This window comes from Bos mutus, chromosome 12 (assembly GCF_027580195.1).
Source record: "Bos mutus isolate GX-2022 chromosome 12, NWIPB_WYAK_1.1, whole genome shotgun sequence".
In the NCBI taxonomy this organism is placed as follows: Eukaryota; Metazoa; Chordata; class Mammalia; order Artiodactyla; family Bovidae; genus Bos; species Bos mutus.
The window spans coordinates 45,809,673-45,825,124 of record NC_091628.1 but is presented as its reverse complement, the minus strand read 5'-3'; positions in this window follow the sequence as shown (position 1 = coordinate 45,825,124).

The window sequence follows — 15,452 nt, the reverse complement described above, 5'->3', positions numbered from 1 at the left end:
GAATTGAAAGTCTGGCACCTTGTCAGTTCAGATACACACTGCTTAGTTTTAACTTTAAATCCTTTACAAAGTTGACTTGCTTTTTCAGTTTGAAGATAATACCAAAAGGGTATACATTGTCAAATGGACTGCAAAATAATAAACTATTTCAAAATTGGCAAACAAAAGTAAGTAAAGAATTAAAGATATTATATTGCCACCTTTAATAAACCAAATTAGCCACCATATTTCTGAAATTAATTATATCTGATAGCTATAGGATTAAAAGGATTACAAACTAGTTTTGCCAAGTGCACATGACATTGAATAATCTAGATATACATTTATTCCTTGCTAAATATTTTTATAATAAAACAAGGAAAGTCTAATTAACACGAAAGTTGTTAGAGATCAGATTCACATTGCATTCCACATAGAAAGGACATTTGGGGGGAAAAAAATCTGACAAACTCAAGAAGAGCTATTTCACTGTACAGAATATGAGCTTGTCTGCATCATTGCTTTCAAAGGTATAATTCTCTCTTATAAGAAATACTGAGTAAAAATCAGTGGAGCAGGGGTTAATGAATCTAGGACCAAATGAATCTGGGTATATGCTCCATTAATCAAAAAAAAAAAAAAAAGAAGGAGAAGAAGAAGAAAACTGCCCATGTCGTTTATTTAAATAACATCTTAAAATACATATCCAATAAAGCTGAAAAACCTTAATGGCCATTGAGCTCATTCATAGTCTAGTGTTTATCTAGATTTTCCTCACTTCCAGAAATAGTCATTGCAAGCTCATATATATTTGTGTCATTACTCTTACAATGTTTGAAGTTATGAAAGTATAAAGGAATAATTTTGCATTACCCAGAATTCTATCAAGAGAAAAAAAAAAACAAATATATGAAGGAAGGCAGTGAAACATGGAAAGCAAGCATACAGATTTGGGAGTAAAATGACATGCATTTACATCCAACCTCCATCACTTCCAAATCTTTGTTTTTGTAAGTGTGGTCAAGTGTTCAACCTAAATAGATCTTAATTTGCTAACCTAAAAATGGTGATTATCATATTTAGCTCATAGGGTTATCTTAGGATAAAATGAGGTACTCATACTATAAACACCTACTATATTTATATACTATACTTGTATAGTATATATATATATATATATATATACTATATGTATTTATATACTATATAAATAGTATATTTATATAATGTATGTATTTATATACTATATGTATTGTATATGTATATACTATATAAATACATATAAATTATATAAATATATATTTATACATACTATAAATGCTCATATAAAATACTTATATTCTTTAGTATATGGCACATGCTTGAACATGATATTGCTAACTATCTTGATGGCTTGAAAACAGAGGGAAGAAGTTATTTTTCAGAAAACTTTGAAACTACAATTCTAATGTATTTCTAACATACAATTTCTATCAGCTTTATGTGATCTAAATTAACACATTTTCTCTATTTTCTTTGTTGTTTCCTTTTTATCTTCCCTTCTTATTTTGTCAAGCAACTCTCTACCTACTATCTATATTATATATACATATACATATATATATATACACACACACATATCTGTGCATCTATCTCTCCATCTTTCATAAGTATACATATATGGGTTTATATCCATTTCTTTTTCACTTTGAAGAAATGGTCCATCCTATTTTCTCCAACTGTTCTTTCTTTTTGTAAAATGGGACTATATGTTATATTCATTGGTGGAGATGTCCAAAAAGTACAGATAAATGGGTCCATGCTAGACTTGAGTCAGAATTCTCAGGTGTGGGATATAGGAACGGTTATTTAAAATTTTAAAGAGAGAATTTCTCAGGTTATATTGATATATTAGAAGTACTGAGGTAGAATATTTGGTGTTTCTATTATGCAGTTCTGCCAATATATGAAGCCCAGCAAATAAGAACAAAGAATAAAAATACGGCAATTAATCGAAATAGTTCTATTTCTGTATTTATTTATTAATGTGCCACCTTGTTCCTAAAAATGAATTAACCCAATATTAAAAAGATAAGTGCTTTGAAATGCTAAAAATATTTAAATTAAGTGGAGATAAAAAGGGAGTATCAAAAAGGGAAGGGAGGGAACCAAAAAGAATTGGGGATGAGGGCTGATTTAAAGTATTCAATGTAGAAAGACTTATGCATTTGTTGACAGACCACAAATTTTACTTTAAGCTTTGTTCAGCCAAAGCCAAGAAAGAAAAATGAGTGATTTCAGTGTTTATACAGTCTATAATATAAAAACAAACCAATAGATAAGGAAGCCTAATTAATCCTTTAGAGCAGAACATAACTTCTCCAGTCAGTGTACAGATGATACTGGGTCCAATTAATTGGGCATATTTAACATATATATATTTTTTGCATCAGGAAAATACAAAACTTCCAGAAAAACAGGAAAATTTCTATCTTTATAAAAAGTGCAAAAATCTGATGAATCAAGTCTCTTGGCTCACAAATCAGTCTGAAAGTTAACTTCTACTGTAGCATCATACATAAAAAGCATACTATTCTAAGGCGCAAACTTCTGAATGTAGTTCTCTAAATTGTACAACTAATCTTAACTATCTTAAAATTTCAAGATATATATTTTTCTAGAAGAGTATTTTCATCTTGGAATGAATTGCTACCTTTCCTCTAATCATACCAGAGGTAATAACAGGGTTGCTAAAAGAGCTTCTTCTACTAAAGCTAGTACAAGTGATGAGGCCATTATAGTTTAAGGTGTGTTCCATCCTTTTGTAAGAGATAATTCCACCTGAGATGACTGTAATAGATACAGTATGCTGTGATGTAGTGTACAATAATAGAGTATAATGTGGCACTGTATGACTGTAGGCCTTAGAATGACAGTCCTGGGCCAAACAACTTAGGACGATCAATTTGATTTACACTTAAGGCTGATGCAAACCAAGGCACATGAACTTCATGAAATCCATTTAGTCCTACATGCAGTGATGGAGACCTAGAAAATAGTCATTTTCTTTCCATCTTTTCTGGCTGTTCAATTTTTGTTGAGTGCCATATAATGTACTGAAATAAACTGTCAACATACACTGCTGTTGCTCATTGGCAAAAAGCTCTGCTGCTCTTTGGGTGGTTGACAAACTGTCCATGGCATCAGCATAGAATCTTTATAAGCTTAAAATTAGATATACATCATGCTATAGTGGAATTCTGCTTTAGTGACAAGACTACACACACACACACACACACACACACACACATATATATATATATGTATGTGCAATATATAGGTGCATATATATATATGTTTGCACCTATGATTTCTTTTAAATTCAGCTCAGCATGTATTTATTGTGTGGTTTATGTACAAGTGCTGCTATGCTGAGTGCTGGAGATGCAAGAATGAATAATACATGCACCAAACACTTGAGAAAATCATAATATAGGAGGTAATATAGGTATAAAAACAAATAAATTATAATAAAATATGATAAATCCTTTTAGAATGAAAAGGAAATGTGTTGTGGGACCTGCTTAGACAAAATAGTTTTGTTTTCTTTTTCATATGAAACTTACTGGAAAGGTGACATTTGACCTGGGTTTTATGAGACAAAGGTCTCTCCATTCTAAGCACAAACAAGAACAGTTTTCGCGGAATATTATAATATGCTGCAAAGTTCTGTAAACTGGAAGCGTAGGAGCTTAGTATATGAGAAAAGTATGGACAACTTTGTGCCCAGTCTGAATGACTTTGTATGCCAAACTCAGGAACTGAGCTTTTATTTTGCAACCAATGGACACTCAAGGGAGGTCTTAATGTAAAGTAACAAAATCATTTTTTTAAAAGACAATCATCATGTTGAAGGGATTAGAGAGAATGTAACAAAAGATTGCTGAAGTAATTTGAAAGAATGATCAAGACAGACTTGAAATAAGACCATGACAGTGCGGACAGCAAGAGAAGCCAGACTTGAGAGATATCTCTAAAAAAATTTTAAAAAGTTGTGCTGAGTAATTAAATTTAAGTCAGTGAGAGAGTGGGCAAGATCCAAGGGAAAATCAAAGTTTCCATCTTGGAAGAATATAGAAATGAAAGCTGACTCTCTTGGCTAAGAGAGGACACTAGGAAGAGTTTGGTTTGAAAATAATAAATCGAATTCAGTTTTGCATATGTTCAATTTAAGGCACTTGTGAGATATGAAGGAGTGCTGATAAAGCATTGGAAGTATAGACAGGTTCTCAGGAGGAAAAGTGTGACTGGGGTTAGAGATGTGTGATACTTTGGCATATGGGATGCATTTTATGCATGTTATGTTTTATAAAATTATATAAAATATAATTTTATATTATTATATAGAAGTATATCTTGGATGCCTCCTCATATATTCTATTATCTATCTCTTTGACCCTCAGCTACTCACCGTTAGTGCCATGAAAGCCACCACTGCATGGATCATGCTGCATGGGCTCTGACCACCTTTGTGTGCCGATGCATCTCATGCTCACACCTTGTGTCTTTTCCCTCTTGCCTTGAGATACTGTTTTTGCTCATATGGTGTGAGACATGGGAAGTATCCTCTTGCATCTTTGCAAGCACAGACTAAAAGTAGAGGGAATTTAACGTTCTGTGGAGTGAAACTGTGACCAATGGAAGTCAAGAGCCAGCAGGTACATTATTTCCCCTTCATTCTCAAAATGGACTTCTGTTAGTTCACACAGACTCTCAGAACACAGCCTAAGGTAATCATCAATCAGTTATGTTTGTTAATCATGGGTGCCTTCATCTTAGTTACAACATTTCATTCTGTTTCTCCTTTCTTATCCCATTTTTCTTTTAACTCATTCTCACTTCCTTAGGATTCTGTGTAGTAATAGAATACTATTATTCTATTATACTAACTATAATACTAATGTTAGTATTCTAGAATACTATCTTTAAGACTTTATGTAAGGCAGTGCTCTCTGGAGAAATTAGACTATATCACATTGGGGAAACTGTATCATTTCTGGGGCCAAACAAGAGACAAAACACTCAGTGGTGTGGACAGGTAAAGTTTAATATGAAGAATTATTCATTATTACAGGATTAAAGACTTGATGTAATAAATTGCAGTAATAAAGAACTGATGAGGGAAAAGTAAAAACAACAACAACTCTAAAAAATATAGGAGTCACAGATGTAAAGACAAGGAAGCCACTCCCTGTGGAGCTGAGATAGAAGACCCAAGCAAGTTCTCCCAGGCCAAGATCAAGGGCTTGTTTGAGAGGGCACATCCTTGCTCAATGAATGGCAGAAAAGTTGCTGTGGTGCCACACTGGAAGAACTTCCCAGAAGTTTGCCTTCTAGGATGCTGGGGAAAGCTCTTCACAAGGGGATATCTCATCAGAGGTACCTTAATACAGAAACACCCAAAGGAGTTATCTGGGAAAGTTCCTGGCTGACAAATCCTTCTGGCCACCATGCAGCACAGGACACTGCAGAAGATACTGCTGCTGCAGAAACTTGATGCTGAAGAATCTGTGAGTGCAGTGGGAGTTTGTTGTCACACAAAAAGCACCTACCACAGGCACCGGACCCTTGGAAAGTTGAGTGTTCTGTAGAAGCTGAACCCTGGAGAAGACATCAGTGGTGCAAGAGCCTGGCTAGGAAGAACTGAGGCCAGGGAAAATCCCTTTCCTTCAGCAATGCTACTCCAGCACCCTCTACTGACAAAGCTTAATGTTAGGGCAATTGGAAAAAGAGAAATATTTAAAGGCTCAAACCCATTTCACTGAGGAGACAAAAAGGGTTAAAACAAAAACAAAAAAACAACCTAATAAATCCATCTCTGGCATGTAGACTAAGACAAGTACTTTGGAAGCATGTCACAAGTAGTGTAGAAGACAACAAGTAATACAGACTGATGGATCTGCTGCTGCTGCTGCTAAGTTATTTTAGTTGTGTCCAACTCTGTGCCACCCCATAGACAGCAGCCCACCAGGCTCCCCAGTCCCTGGGATCCTCCAGGCAAGAACACTGGAGTGGGTTGCCATTTCCTTCTCTAGTGCATGAAAGTGAAAAGTGAAAGTGAAGTCGCTCAGTTGTGTCCGATTTGTAGCAACCCCATGGACTGCAGCCCACCAGGCTCCTCCATCCATTGAATTTTCCAGGCAAGAGTACTGGTGTGGGTTGCCATTGCCTTCCCTGACAGATTGATGGATCAGGACATTTTAAAAGATGCTAGAGAATGTTGAGCCTGTGTGAAAAAATGATGGAAAGATCCGAGAACCAAGGAGAGAGGGATACTAGAAAAAGACAAGGTGATCATAGTTTTGAGAAAAAAAGGTGGTTAAGAGTTTAGTCACTTTGGAGAGATGAAGAAGCATGAAGAGTGAACAAAAGCCTTTGAATTTGTAAATGTGTAGGTTGTCCATGATATCAGTTAGGGATGTATCCATAAATGATTTAAGCGTGAAGGCAGAATAAGATAGAATGAAAAGTAATTGGATATTGAGGAAGCAGAGATACTCAAGAGATTTGTAGACAAGTGAAAAATGTAGAAATATAAATGACAAATGGTATAAAGTATTTTTGTTTTATTATTTTTGTGTCATTTTTTAATGAAAAAAAAAAAACCTTTGACATGTGTGTAGATGGAGAAAGACATGGAGAAATCGGAGTTAGAGTGGTGGGAATTTCATGTAAAGTCAAAGGGAAAGCTTGGGAAAGAAAAAGAGATCCCCTTTCACTCTGAAAAGATATGAAAGGGTTAGTGACAGAGGACATGCCCCATGGATAAATCTCAGGCCTACAATTAGAAGACCTGAGACGTGACTTCTTTTTTCTTTCTGGTGATGGATTGTTGACCTTATGCACATTCTTACTGTGTCTCAATTTTCTACATGTTAAACTTGTGATAAGAGCTCAGTAACATCTCAAATCCCCTTGAGAGTTAATATTCAGAGCAATGTTAGGCTCTCCGTTTTATAGTTGGAAAATAAGAAGTAGAAAGGATAATTATTTGCCAAAGTTATCCAGAAAGTCAGTGCTAATTTTGAGAGATGAACACAGCATTAGAGCACTGAGATCCAGGCAAAGTGCACAAAACGTTTTTTACAAAGTCAATTTTACCTGAACAACCTTAATAAGGCAACTCATGAAATGTTTGAATAGTGCATCAAATAAGTCTATGTTGTTGTTCAGTCGCTAAGCTGTGTCCTACTCTTTGTAGCCCCATGGACTGCAGCACTCCAGGCTTCCCTGTTCTTCACTGTCTCCAAGAGTTTGTTCAGACTCACGTCGATTGGGTCAGTGTTGCTATCTAACCATCTCATCCTCTGCCACTCTCTTTTCCTTTTGCCTTTGATCTTTCCCAGAATCAGGGTCTTTTCCAATGAGTCAACTCTTTGCATCAGGTGGTCAAAGTATTGGAGCTTCAGCATCAGTCCTTCCAATGAATATTCAGGGTTTATTTCTTTTAGGATTGACTTGTTTAATCTCCACAGAAACATGTCTAGAGTTCAGAAATATAATATTAGTATAATACAGTCCAGCATGACAGCCTACTCTCTAAGTCTGATGGCTTAGTCATTAAATAATGTTTGATTACTTGTGACCCCATGGACTGTAGCCTGCCAGGCACCTCTGTCCATGGGATTTTCCAAGAAAGAAAACTGGAGTGGCTTGTCATTTCCTTCTCCAGGGTGTCTTCCCCACTCAGGGAATGAACCTGCATCTCCTGCATTACAGGCGAATTCTTTACCAACTGAGCTACCAGGGAAGCCCAAGTCTGATGGACATGTGGAATACAAATCTGATCTTGAATAAAAGCATATTGTAGGATTTATACCAAGTGTAAGAAAACAAGAGAAACAAAGGAAACTCATAAGAATCTGAGGTAACTGTAACAATTTATAGAAATAATATTACCAGTAAATTTAGAATTAATAATAGTGCAGAAGGACTCCAGTGAATTTCCCCTCTCAGCCCCTGTGTGTGATACACAAAGATCCTCAAATTCTTCTCAAATATTTTTGGGCAATCAAGTCATCTCTAGATCTGGTTAAAATGTAGATTTCGATTTAGTGGCCTGAGAATTTGGGCAAGGCCTGAAATTCTGCAGTGCTAACAATTCCTTGGTGATACAGACTAACATTGAATGGCAAGGGAAGGGTCTAAGGAATGGTAATTGGCTGAACTGAACCCCAGTATGGGGCACATGCAAAAATAACTACAAGATAAATAATATTGAAAAAAAGTTTCTAAAGGCATAGAACATTTCAGGGCTGGAATTTTACTTTTTTATTCATGCCTTATGTTTCAGTTTTAGGTTCCACATTTTTCATATAGTCCCCTTTAAAATTTTTAACAACTAATGTTTGCAGCAGATTTATGAATATAAGTGACAATCTAGATGAGTGCTTCTCATAATTTTCTTTGCAAACAAACTATCACATAAACCTAAGTGATTAATTAAAAGCAGATCCTGAGGAGCTGTTGCAGACTGGAAAAGACTAAGGAGAAATGATGCAATGCAGGAACCTATAACAGAAGGACACTAATAAAAAAAGTTAGTGTAACTTAAAGTCTGTAAATTGATTAATAATTTTGTACCAATGGTAATTTTCTACTACTAAAAATTATACTGTTTATGCAAAATGTTCATCCCAGAAGAGTTGGAATGAGGGAAATAATGAGACTCTATACAATTTTACTAGTTTTGTATGTGTTAAAGTAGTTCAAATTTAAAAGTTTATTTTTAATAAAACCACATCCCTGTGCTCTATTCTAGAGTTATAGAATCAGAATCTCTAGAGGGAAGAACAGAAACATGAATTTTCAACACATTTCTTGGACAATCATTTTGCACACTAAAGTTGAAGAACAACCTAGAACAAAGCTTCTCCTGGATGGATCTTACTTTAACCCTACCTCCAGTGTAGAGAGGGAGAGTGGGCAGTTACAGAACAAACATCTACTCCAGCATCATAGTTTGGTTTTGTTCACTGCAGATTATGTAGAGAGTTAGGTTATGCACTGCAGAACCAACAAACCATGGTATAATCCTGCCATTTCAGTTTGTCTATCTATCATCTTACCTTTACTGGTGCTATATTCTAGAGCAATCTCATGTGTTTTTGGACTAAAGATTTTACCTTGACAGAACTGTGTTAACTTACCATTAAGGCCTGTGCACAATTTTATACGAAGGTGAAATCTGCTTTAGAGTATGATATTGAGGCTCTAGGACATCCTTCTGTTAGATTCTACATTATAGAATGCCCGCACATGGAAAAGAAATGTTGAATTTTTCGAAGCTGGATTCAAATCAATAACAAGTCTAATGTTTAACACTGCTGATATGTCAGTCATTTGCCAGAATGGTGTGCCATTCATACTGTTAAATGAACATTTTCATTTCCCAGAGGAGTGATCTGCTGTCCATCCTTATAATATGGAGCATGGTTCCCAGGCTATTTACATCAGCATTGCTCCCTTACAATGGGCCTGTTTCACTGGTTTACATAAATTGAAGGACACTTTTAAATAAACTAGAAAAGAACAAATCGACAGCTGCTTGTGATTAATCAGAGAGATTGTGTGACAATGAAAAGATGCATCAGAAAATAAGAGGAAGATTATGGACACCAACTTTAATAATGTATAAAATACATTTAAACAGCCTTATTTGGGAAAGATCCATATTGACTAAATGCATCAAAAGGGTGATTTACAGGAGATTTTCGTGTGCATTATTATTATTATGTGACTAGAAACAGGAAACAGTATTTGTAGTTTCAATCATCTAATGAGGTCAGTACCAAAATGTGGATTTTTTTTTAGTGTGTTCTGTGGAGATATGTTCATATGAATTTTTATGAACTTGAATGGGCAGATTGAGAAGCTAGCTTATTCTTCTTTTCAAATCAAGGATATTGAGTACATTTGAAATTTGAAAGCTAAATTCTAACAGTAAATTTTCCATAAGTTATTTCCCTTTATTATGCAACAAGTATCTCAAAGACAAATCTGTAAATAGAAAGGAATGGATCTTCCTTATTCTTTCTGAATTCATTCATTGCTGTGGAATATAAACCCAATTCATAACAAGTGAAAATTACTCTGAGAAATGTTCTGAAATCAAATTTTCCCAAAGAAAAGGAGAAACATACTTTCATGGATTCAAACATTCCCATTTGTGTATTAAATATGGGGATATTAAGAAATGTATTATTTATGTATTCTTTTTAATTCAACAAATATCAGTTTACTAAATGAAACAAACACGAGCAAGAGTTTGTGTGCATATAACGGACACACCCAATGTGAATACTCATGAGTGTCCTGGAGTGAAAGCTTTAACAAATCCTCATTATTCAGGTAGTTAAAGAGCAGGCTAAATAGCAGTCCTGGCATGCTGTAAATCCTCAAGGCTGACAGAGAAGTGGTTATGACAGCTTTCACATTATCTTATTGCAGAATCGAGGCGGTAGTCACAGCTGGCTCATATGTCAAAATGTGTCAGGACTTAAATGGTAAAACAGGAGTGCAACAGCAATTGGCTTTTCAATCAATAACACAATCAATATATTTCACAGATATTTTCCCATATCTAAATTACTCTGCAGAGATGAGGGAGCCCGACTGAGTGTTTATAAATCAATAAAACACACAGCTAAAGGACATCTGCTCCTGTTCTTTTACTTCAAGGTGCTGTTTGCCTTTTCTTTCCAACCCTCTTCTTATTTAAGAATGCACTTTTGAGGACAAACAGCCCTCTCGTGCACACAAATCAGCTTACTGCTGCATTTTGTGCCCACGATGTTTTTTAATATTTCTGTACTTGAGCATTCAACTAAGCGGAAGGACAGCTTTTCTTAGCTTAGAATGCTCTGACTGTTAGAATTAATAAAGTAGCTTTCAAATTTCAAGTAATATATGCTACATAAACTTCAAATAAATAATATCAAGCTACAGCATCCAGACTTGCAAGTTAAAATAATAACCCAGGGCATTATTTTTTTTCTCACATGGAATAATATTTGTCCTGAAAATTATATATTGTATTTGTGCAGATATGTCACAAATGAGAAAAATGCTGTCCTCTACAAATCTATCTCCTTTGCAGGAGCAAGGAGGGGCAAGAAAGAGAAAAACTACAATTTAATGCAAAACTCTAGTACTGACATATAATTTTATTTCCATCCTGTATATCAAAATGAGGTGAAGTATGAAGCATGGTTTAACAAAAACTGCAGTATTTTGAGTTAAAGCTGCCATATTCTATCAGTGGCCTCTATAACACAGGGTGATATTATGTTTCAGACTGTCAGTGCATCTTTAAAAACAGAAGACCATATTGTGTTACAAGTGGAATGCAAATGAAATACATCAGTCCCTACACTTTTCCTAAGCTTGTGTTGCTGGGGAAACACTTTCCAAGCAGCTTACACTGAAACACAGGCAATTGAAGGGTCATGGTAAGGATATCACTTCCTTTGAATTTGGGACATGATTCAAAAATGGGGCACCAAGATGAAAGATTCTTCTTATTCAAAGCTCATTTTTTGCCACCGTTTTCTTTTTTCCCTATAAATTTGTAACTAAGAATATTTACTTCTTACTCAATAGCTAGAATGATTGTTTTGCCTATCAAATTCACAATGCCTTATGACTATAGATAGAATCTCATTCCTATGGCCAACGTTACCTTATGACAAGTAATAATCTTTCCACTAGTAAGTGGTTAATTAGAATGTAATTTCCTTCATCAGGCCCCACCTTATTTTTCCAGACTTATCATCCACTAACTCTGTCTTTATACCTTATAGCTCGTTATTCCATTCCATAAAAGTGTCTAGAACTATCAGAGTTTCATACCCTTTTTCAACATTCTAAAATTTTTTTAGCTTGTAAACTTATTGAATTTGTCATTGTCGTAAGTCCCATTTGAAATCCAACCATCGTGGCAAGTCTAAGTCAGCCTCTAACTGGGATTAGAGGCTTATTCTTCTAAATTTTTAGAACATTTTTCTTATGGTTCTGAGATACTTAAATGCTGCCTTTGTTTGCAATTATTTATTAATGACTCCTTCCCTGAGATACCTTATAAAACTCTCTGATATGTGGGAATTGCCTTGGCCAATTTTGATTCTCTACTTCCAAATAAATATTGAATCATTTCATTTATTTTTATTGAATAAAAAAGAGCTTAAGTTTATAAAATCATTTAGATTAAAGAATATAGATTAACTTTTAGCTTCTCAGAAAATGTGGCTATTTGGGGTTTTTTGTGCTTCCTTAAAAATTTTTTAAACTTTTTGTTCGAGTTCTCTGAAAAATGCCACTGGTGTTTTCACTGGAATTTCATTGAATCTGAAGATTGCTTGAGTTGCATAGTAATTTTAATATTAATTCTTATAATCCATAAACATACTACGTCTTTTCATATATATATACATAATAGAATACTACCATTTGTGACAATCTGGATTTACCTAGAGGGTATTATGCTAATTGAAATAAACCAAACTGAAAAAGACAAATGCTATGTGTTATCACTTATACATGGAATCTAAAAAATAAAGCAAATGACTATAACAAAACAAACACAGATATACAGAACAAATTAGTTGTTACCAGTGGGAAAAGGGAAGGTGGGAGGGCAAGATAGGGATAGTGAATTAACAGGTACAGACTATTCTGTATAAAATGAGTAAATTGCAAGGATATTATTATGCAGTACAGGGAATATATTCAATATTTTATAATAAGTTCAAATGGAGTATAATCTATACAGTTGTGAATCACTATGTTGTACACCTAAAACCAGCACATGATAAATCAGCTATATTTCAATAAAATATTTAAGAATAAGAAAATTAAGCTTTTTAAGAATAAGAAAATTAAGTTTATCCGTGTGATGTTAAAACAGACATTAATGTGCTGTTTCAATGACAGAAAATAAAGTTACATAAAAATAAAATTTTAATAACATGTAGAACATAATGTGACTTTTATTATATATATATATGAAAACACCTAAGAATTTTTTTCAAAATATAGGGTTATACACAGAAACCAAATATACATCCTCTATCCCTCTACCCTTTGGGAGTAATATAGTTACAACATAATAAGAACACTTCAGGGCTGTCCCATTTCAGTTGCAAATTGATTCCTCAACTAATTTTTTCCTTCCTTTGTCTGGCCTTAGAAAATATGGCTGATTTTCTGTTTCTTAGAGGCATCCTCATTATATTGAATTTTTCTTCCTAGAGTGCTGGCTACAAAACTTCCTCAACAATCCCACCTTTACTGCCATAAAATCATATATACATTTTCTATTTTTTTTTCTTTTCCCATTAAGTTTATTATAGAATATTGAGCAGAGTTCCTTGTGCTTTACATTAGGTCTTTGTTGATTACCTATTTTAAATATAGTAGTGTGTTTATGTCGGTCCCAAACTTCCAATCTATTCCTTCCCCCCATCCTTCCTTCCTGGTAAACATAAGTTTCATTCTCTAAGTCTGTGAGTTGATTCTGTTTTGTAGATGAGTTCATTTGTATCATTTTAAAAATTAAATTATCCATATGAGTGATATACAGTATTTCTTTCTCTGCCTGACTTACTTCACTTGCTTTTATTCCAATTGTAAAAGAGGTATTCCATATATTTAAAAAGGAAGGGTTATAAAGGCTTAAAAGATAATAGAAATTGCTTATAGTCATTTTTACCCCCGTTGGATACATTAAAAAGGAACTTCTTAGCTTTTATTCCTGATGGTTAGCCTTAACTTGTCTTCTTCCCCTTTGAGACCATATTTAAGGACAATATTTATTCTCTTTTTATTTGAAAAGCCATCAAATTAGGCCAAAGAAATATTCTTTTTTTCACAATTGCAGTGTTCATCTTTATGAAGATCTAGGATGCTAACTTAAAACTTAGTTTAGCAGAGAAACATTAAAAGAAAATTCTGAATATTATTATTTTTATTTTTTGAATATTTCATTATTGGCAGTAAATAAGTTTTTGAATATTCATCTCCAAAATAAAATTTGCAATAAGAAATTTGTATATAAATTCACTTTAAGTAAAATTAAATATTACTTCTTATAGGTAAGTCAGTGGCCTTATATTGTTCTCAGCTTTGAATAACTAATAGCAACAACAACCACAATTATAAATAATCTTAATTGAGTATGAACTATGTCCCAGACACTTTCTATATTCAGTCTGAACTCAAATATAACCTCAGTTTAGATGATTTTCTCTCCAGATGGAATCTATTTGTATGTTTGACATTCTGTTAAATATACATTTGCAAAACTGGAGCCAGAAAATAGCATTGGGAATTTGTGTTCAGGAATTAGGGCTTTAAAAATGCTATAATGTCTTCAGCCAAAATATAAGATGGAAACATAATGAGGCAGATGTAAACTTAACAAAAGAAGAAATAATGGGAAAATTTTTCTCCATAATGCACTTGGAATTGCATGCAGACATGTTTATAAAGTTGTCTACAATCTTTTCTTTCCATGAAATCCACCCCCCCATAAATATTCAAATGATCAGCCTCCAAATAGCATCCCACCCCTCACTGTTTGCTTACTTGTTGTGGTAACAAATTCCTTTAAAGCTGATGAGGTAAATCTGAGGATGGGTATTAAATTAGTCCAGGATGAAAGCACAGACCCTCAGATCATCTGTAGAGCAATTTAGGTATGGACAAGCTTTGAATTAATTTTGAAGAAATCAGGCAGAGTAAGTAAGTGTTGGACTCCTCTTGAAGACATCGACAAATAAGAACTATAACAAGCTTTTAAAATATACTGAGGACTCAATTTGGTATCTCATTATCAGAAAACTCAATACAAAGTGAAATAGTTCAGAAGGTTTAAAGTATTAATTGATAATGAAAAAGAAGAAAGATGGTTGACAAAGGGTAGATTCAATTTGATTCAAAGGCTAAGAAAACATGAAAGTTTTAAGTAGCAACAAAGGAGAACTGTTTTGTTGACAGTCATGCAAATAAGCATTGACCCATATGCTCAGTGCCTAAAATAAATTTAGTGTACTTTGTTCACATTTCCTGTCAGCTTGGGTTTTATAACAAGTTGCATTTTGTTGGAACTCTGAGAATACTTGTTGCAGGAAGGATCTTGTCTTCTTTTAACCTGCTGATTACTAGAACACTAAAAGAGTATGGTTGAATGGAAGGCTGAAGCAATGGCATTTGTAATTTAATTTGGGTCAATGAACATTTGAGAAACCAAATATAACTTTCATGGTCTAATAATTCTTGAAAACTCTTTGAAAAGCTGGCTTAGCATTCTTCTTGCATTCTCTTGAAAAGTAAATCTTTTTAAAATATTTTAATTATGTAATATGTCAAATAGATATCTATATATAAAGGTACTGAGCCACCTATTTATCTGCCATATAGATTGATATATTGTCATC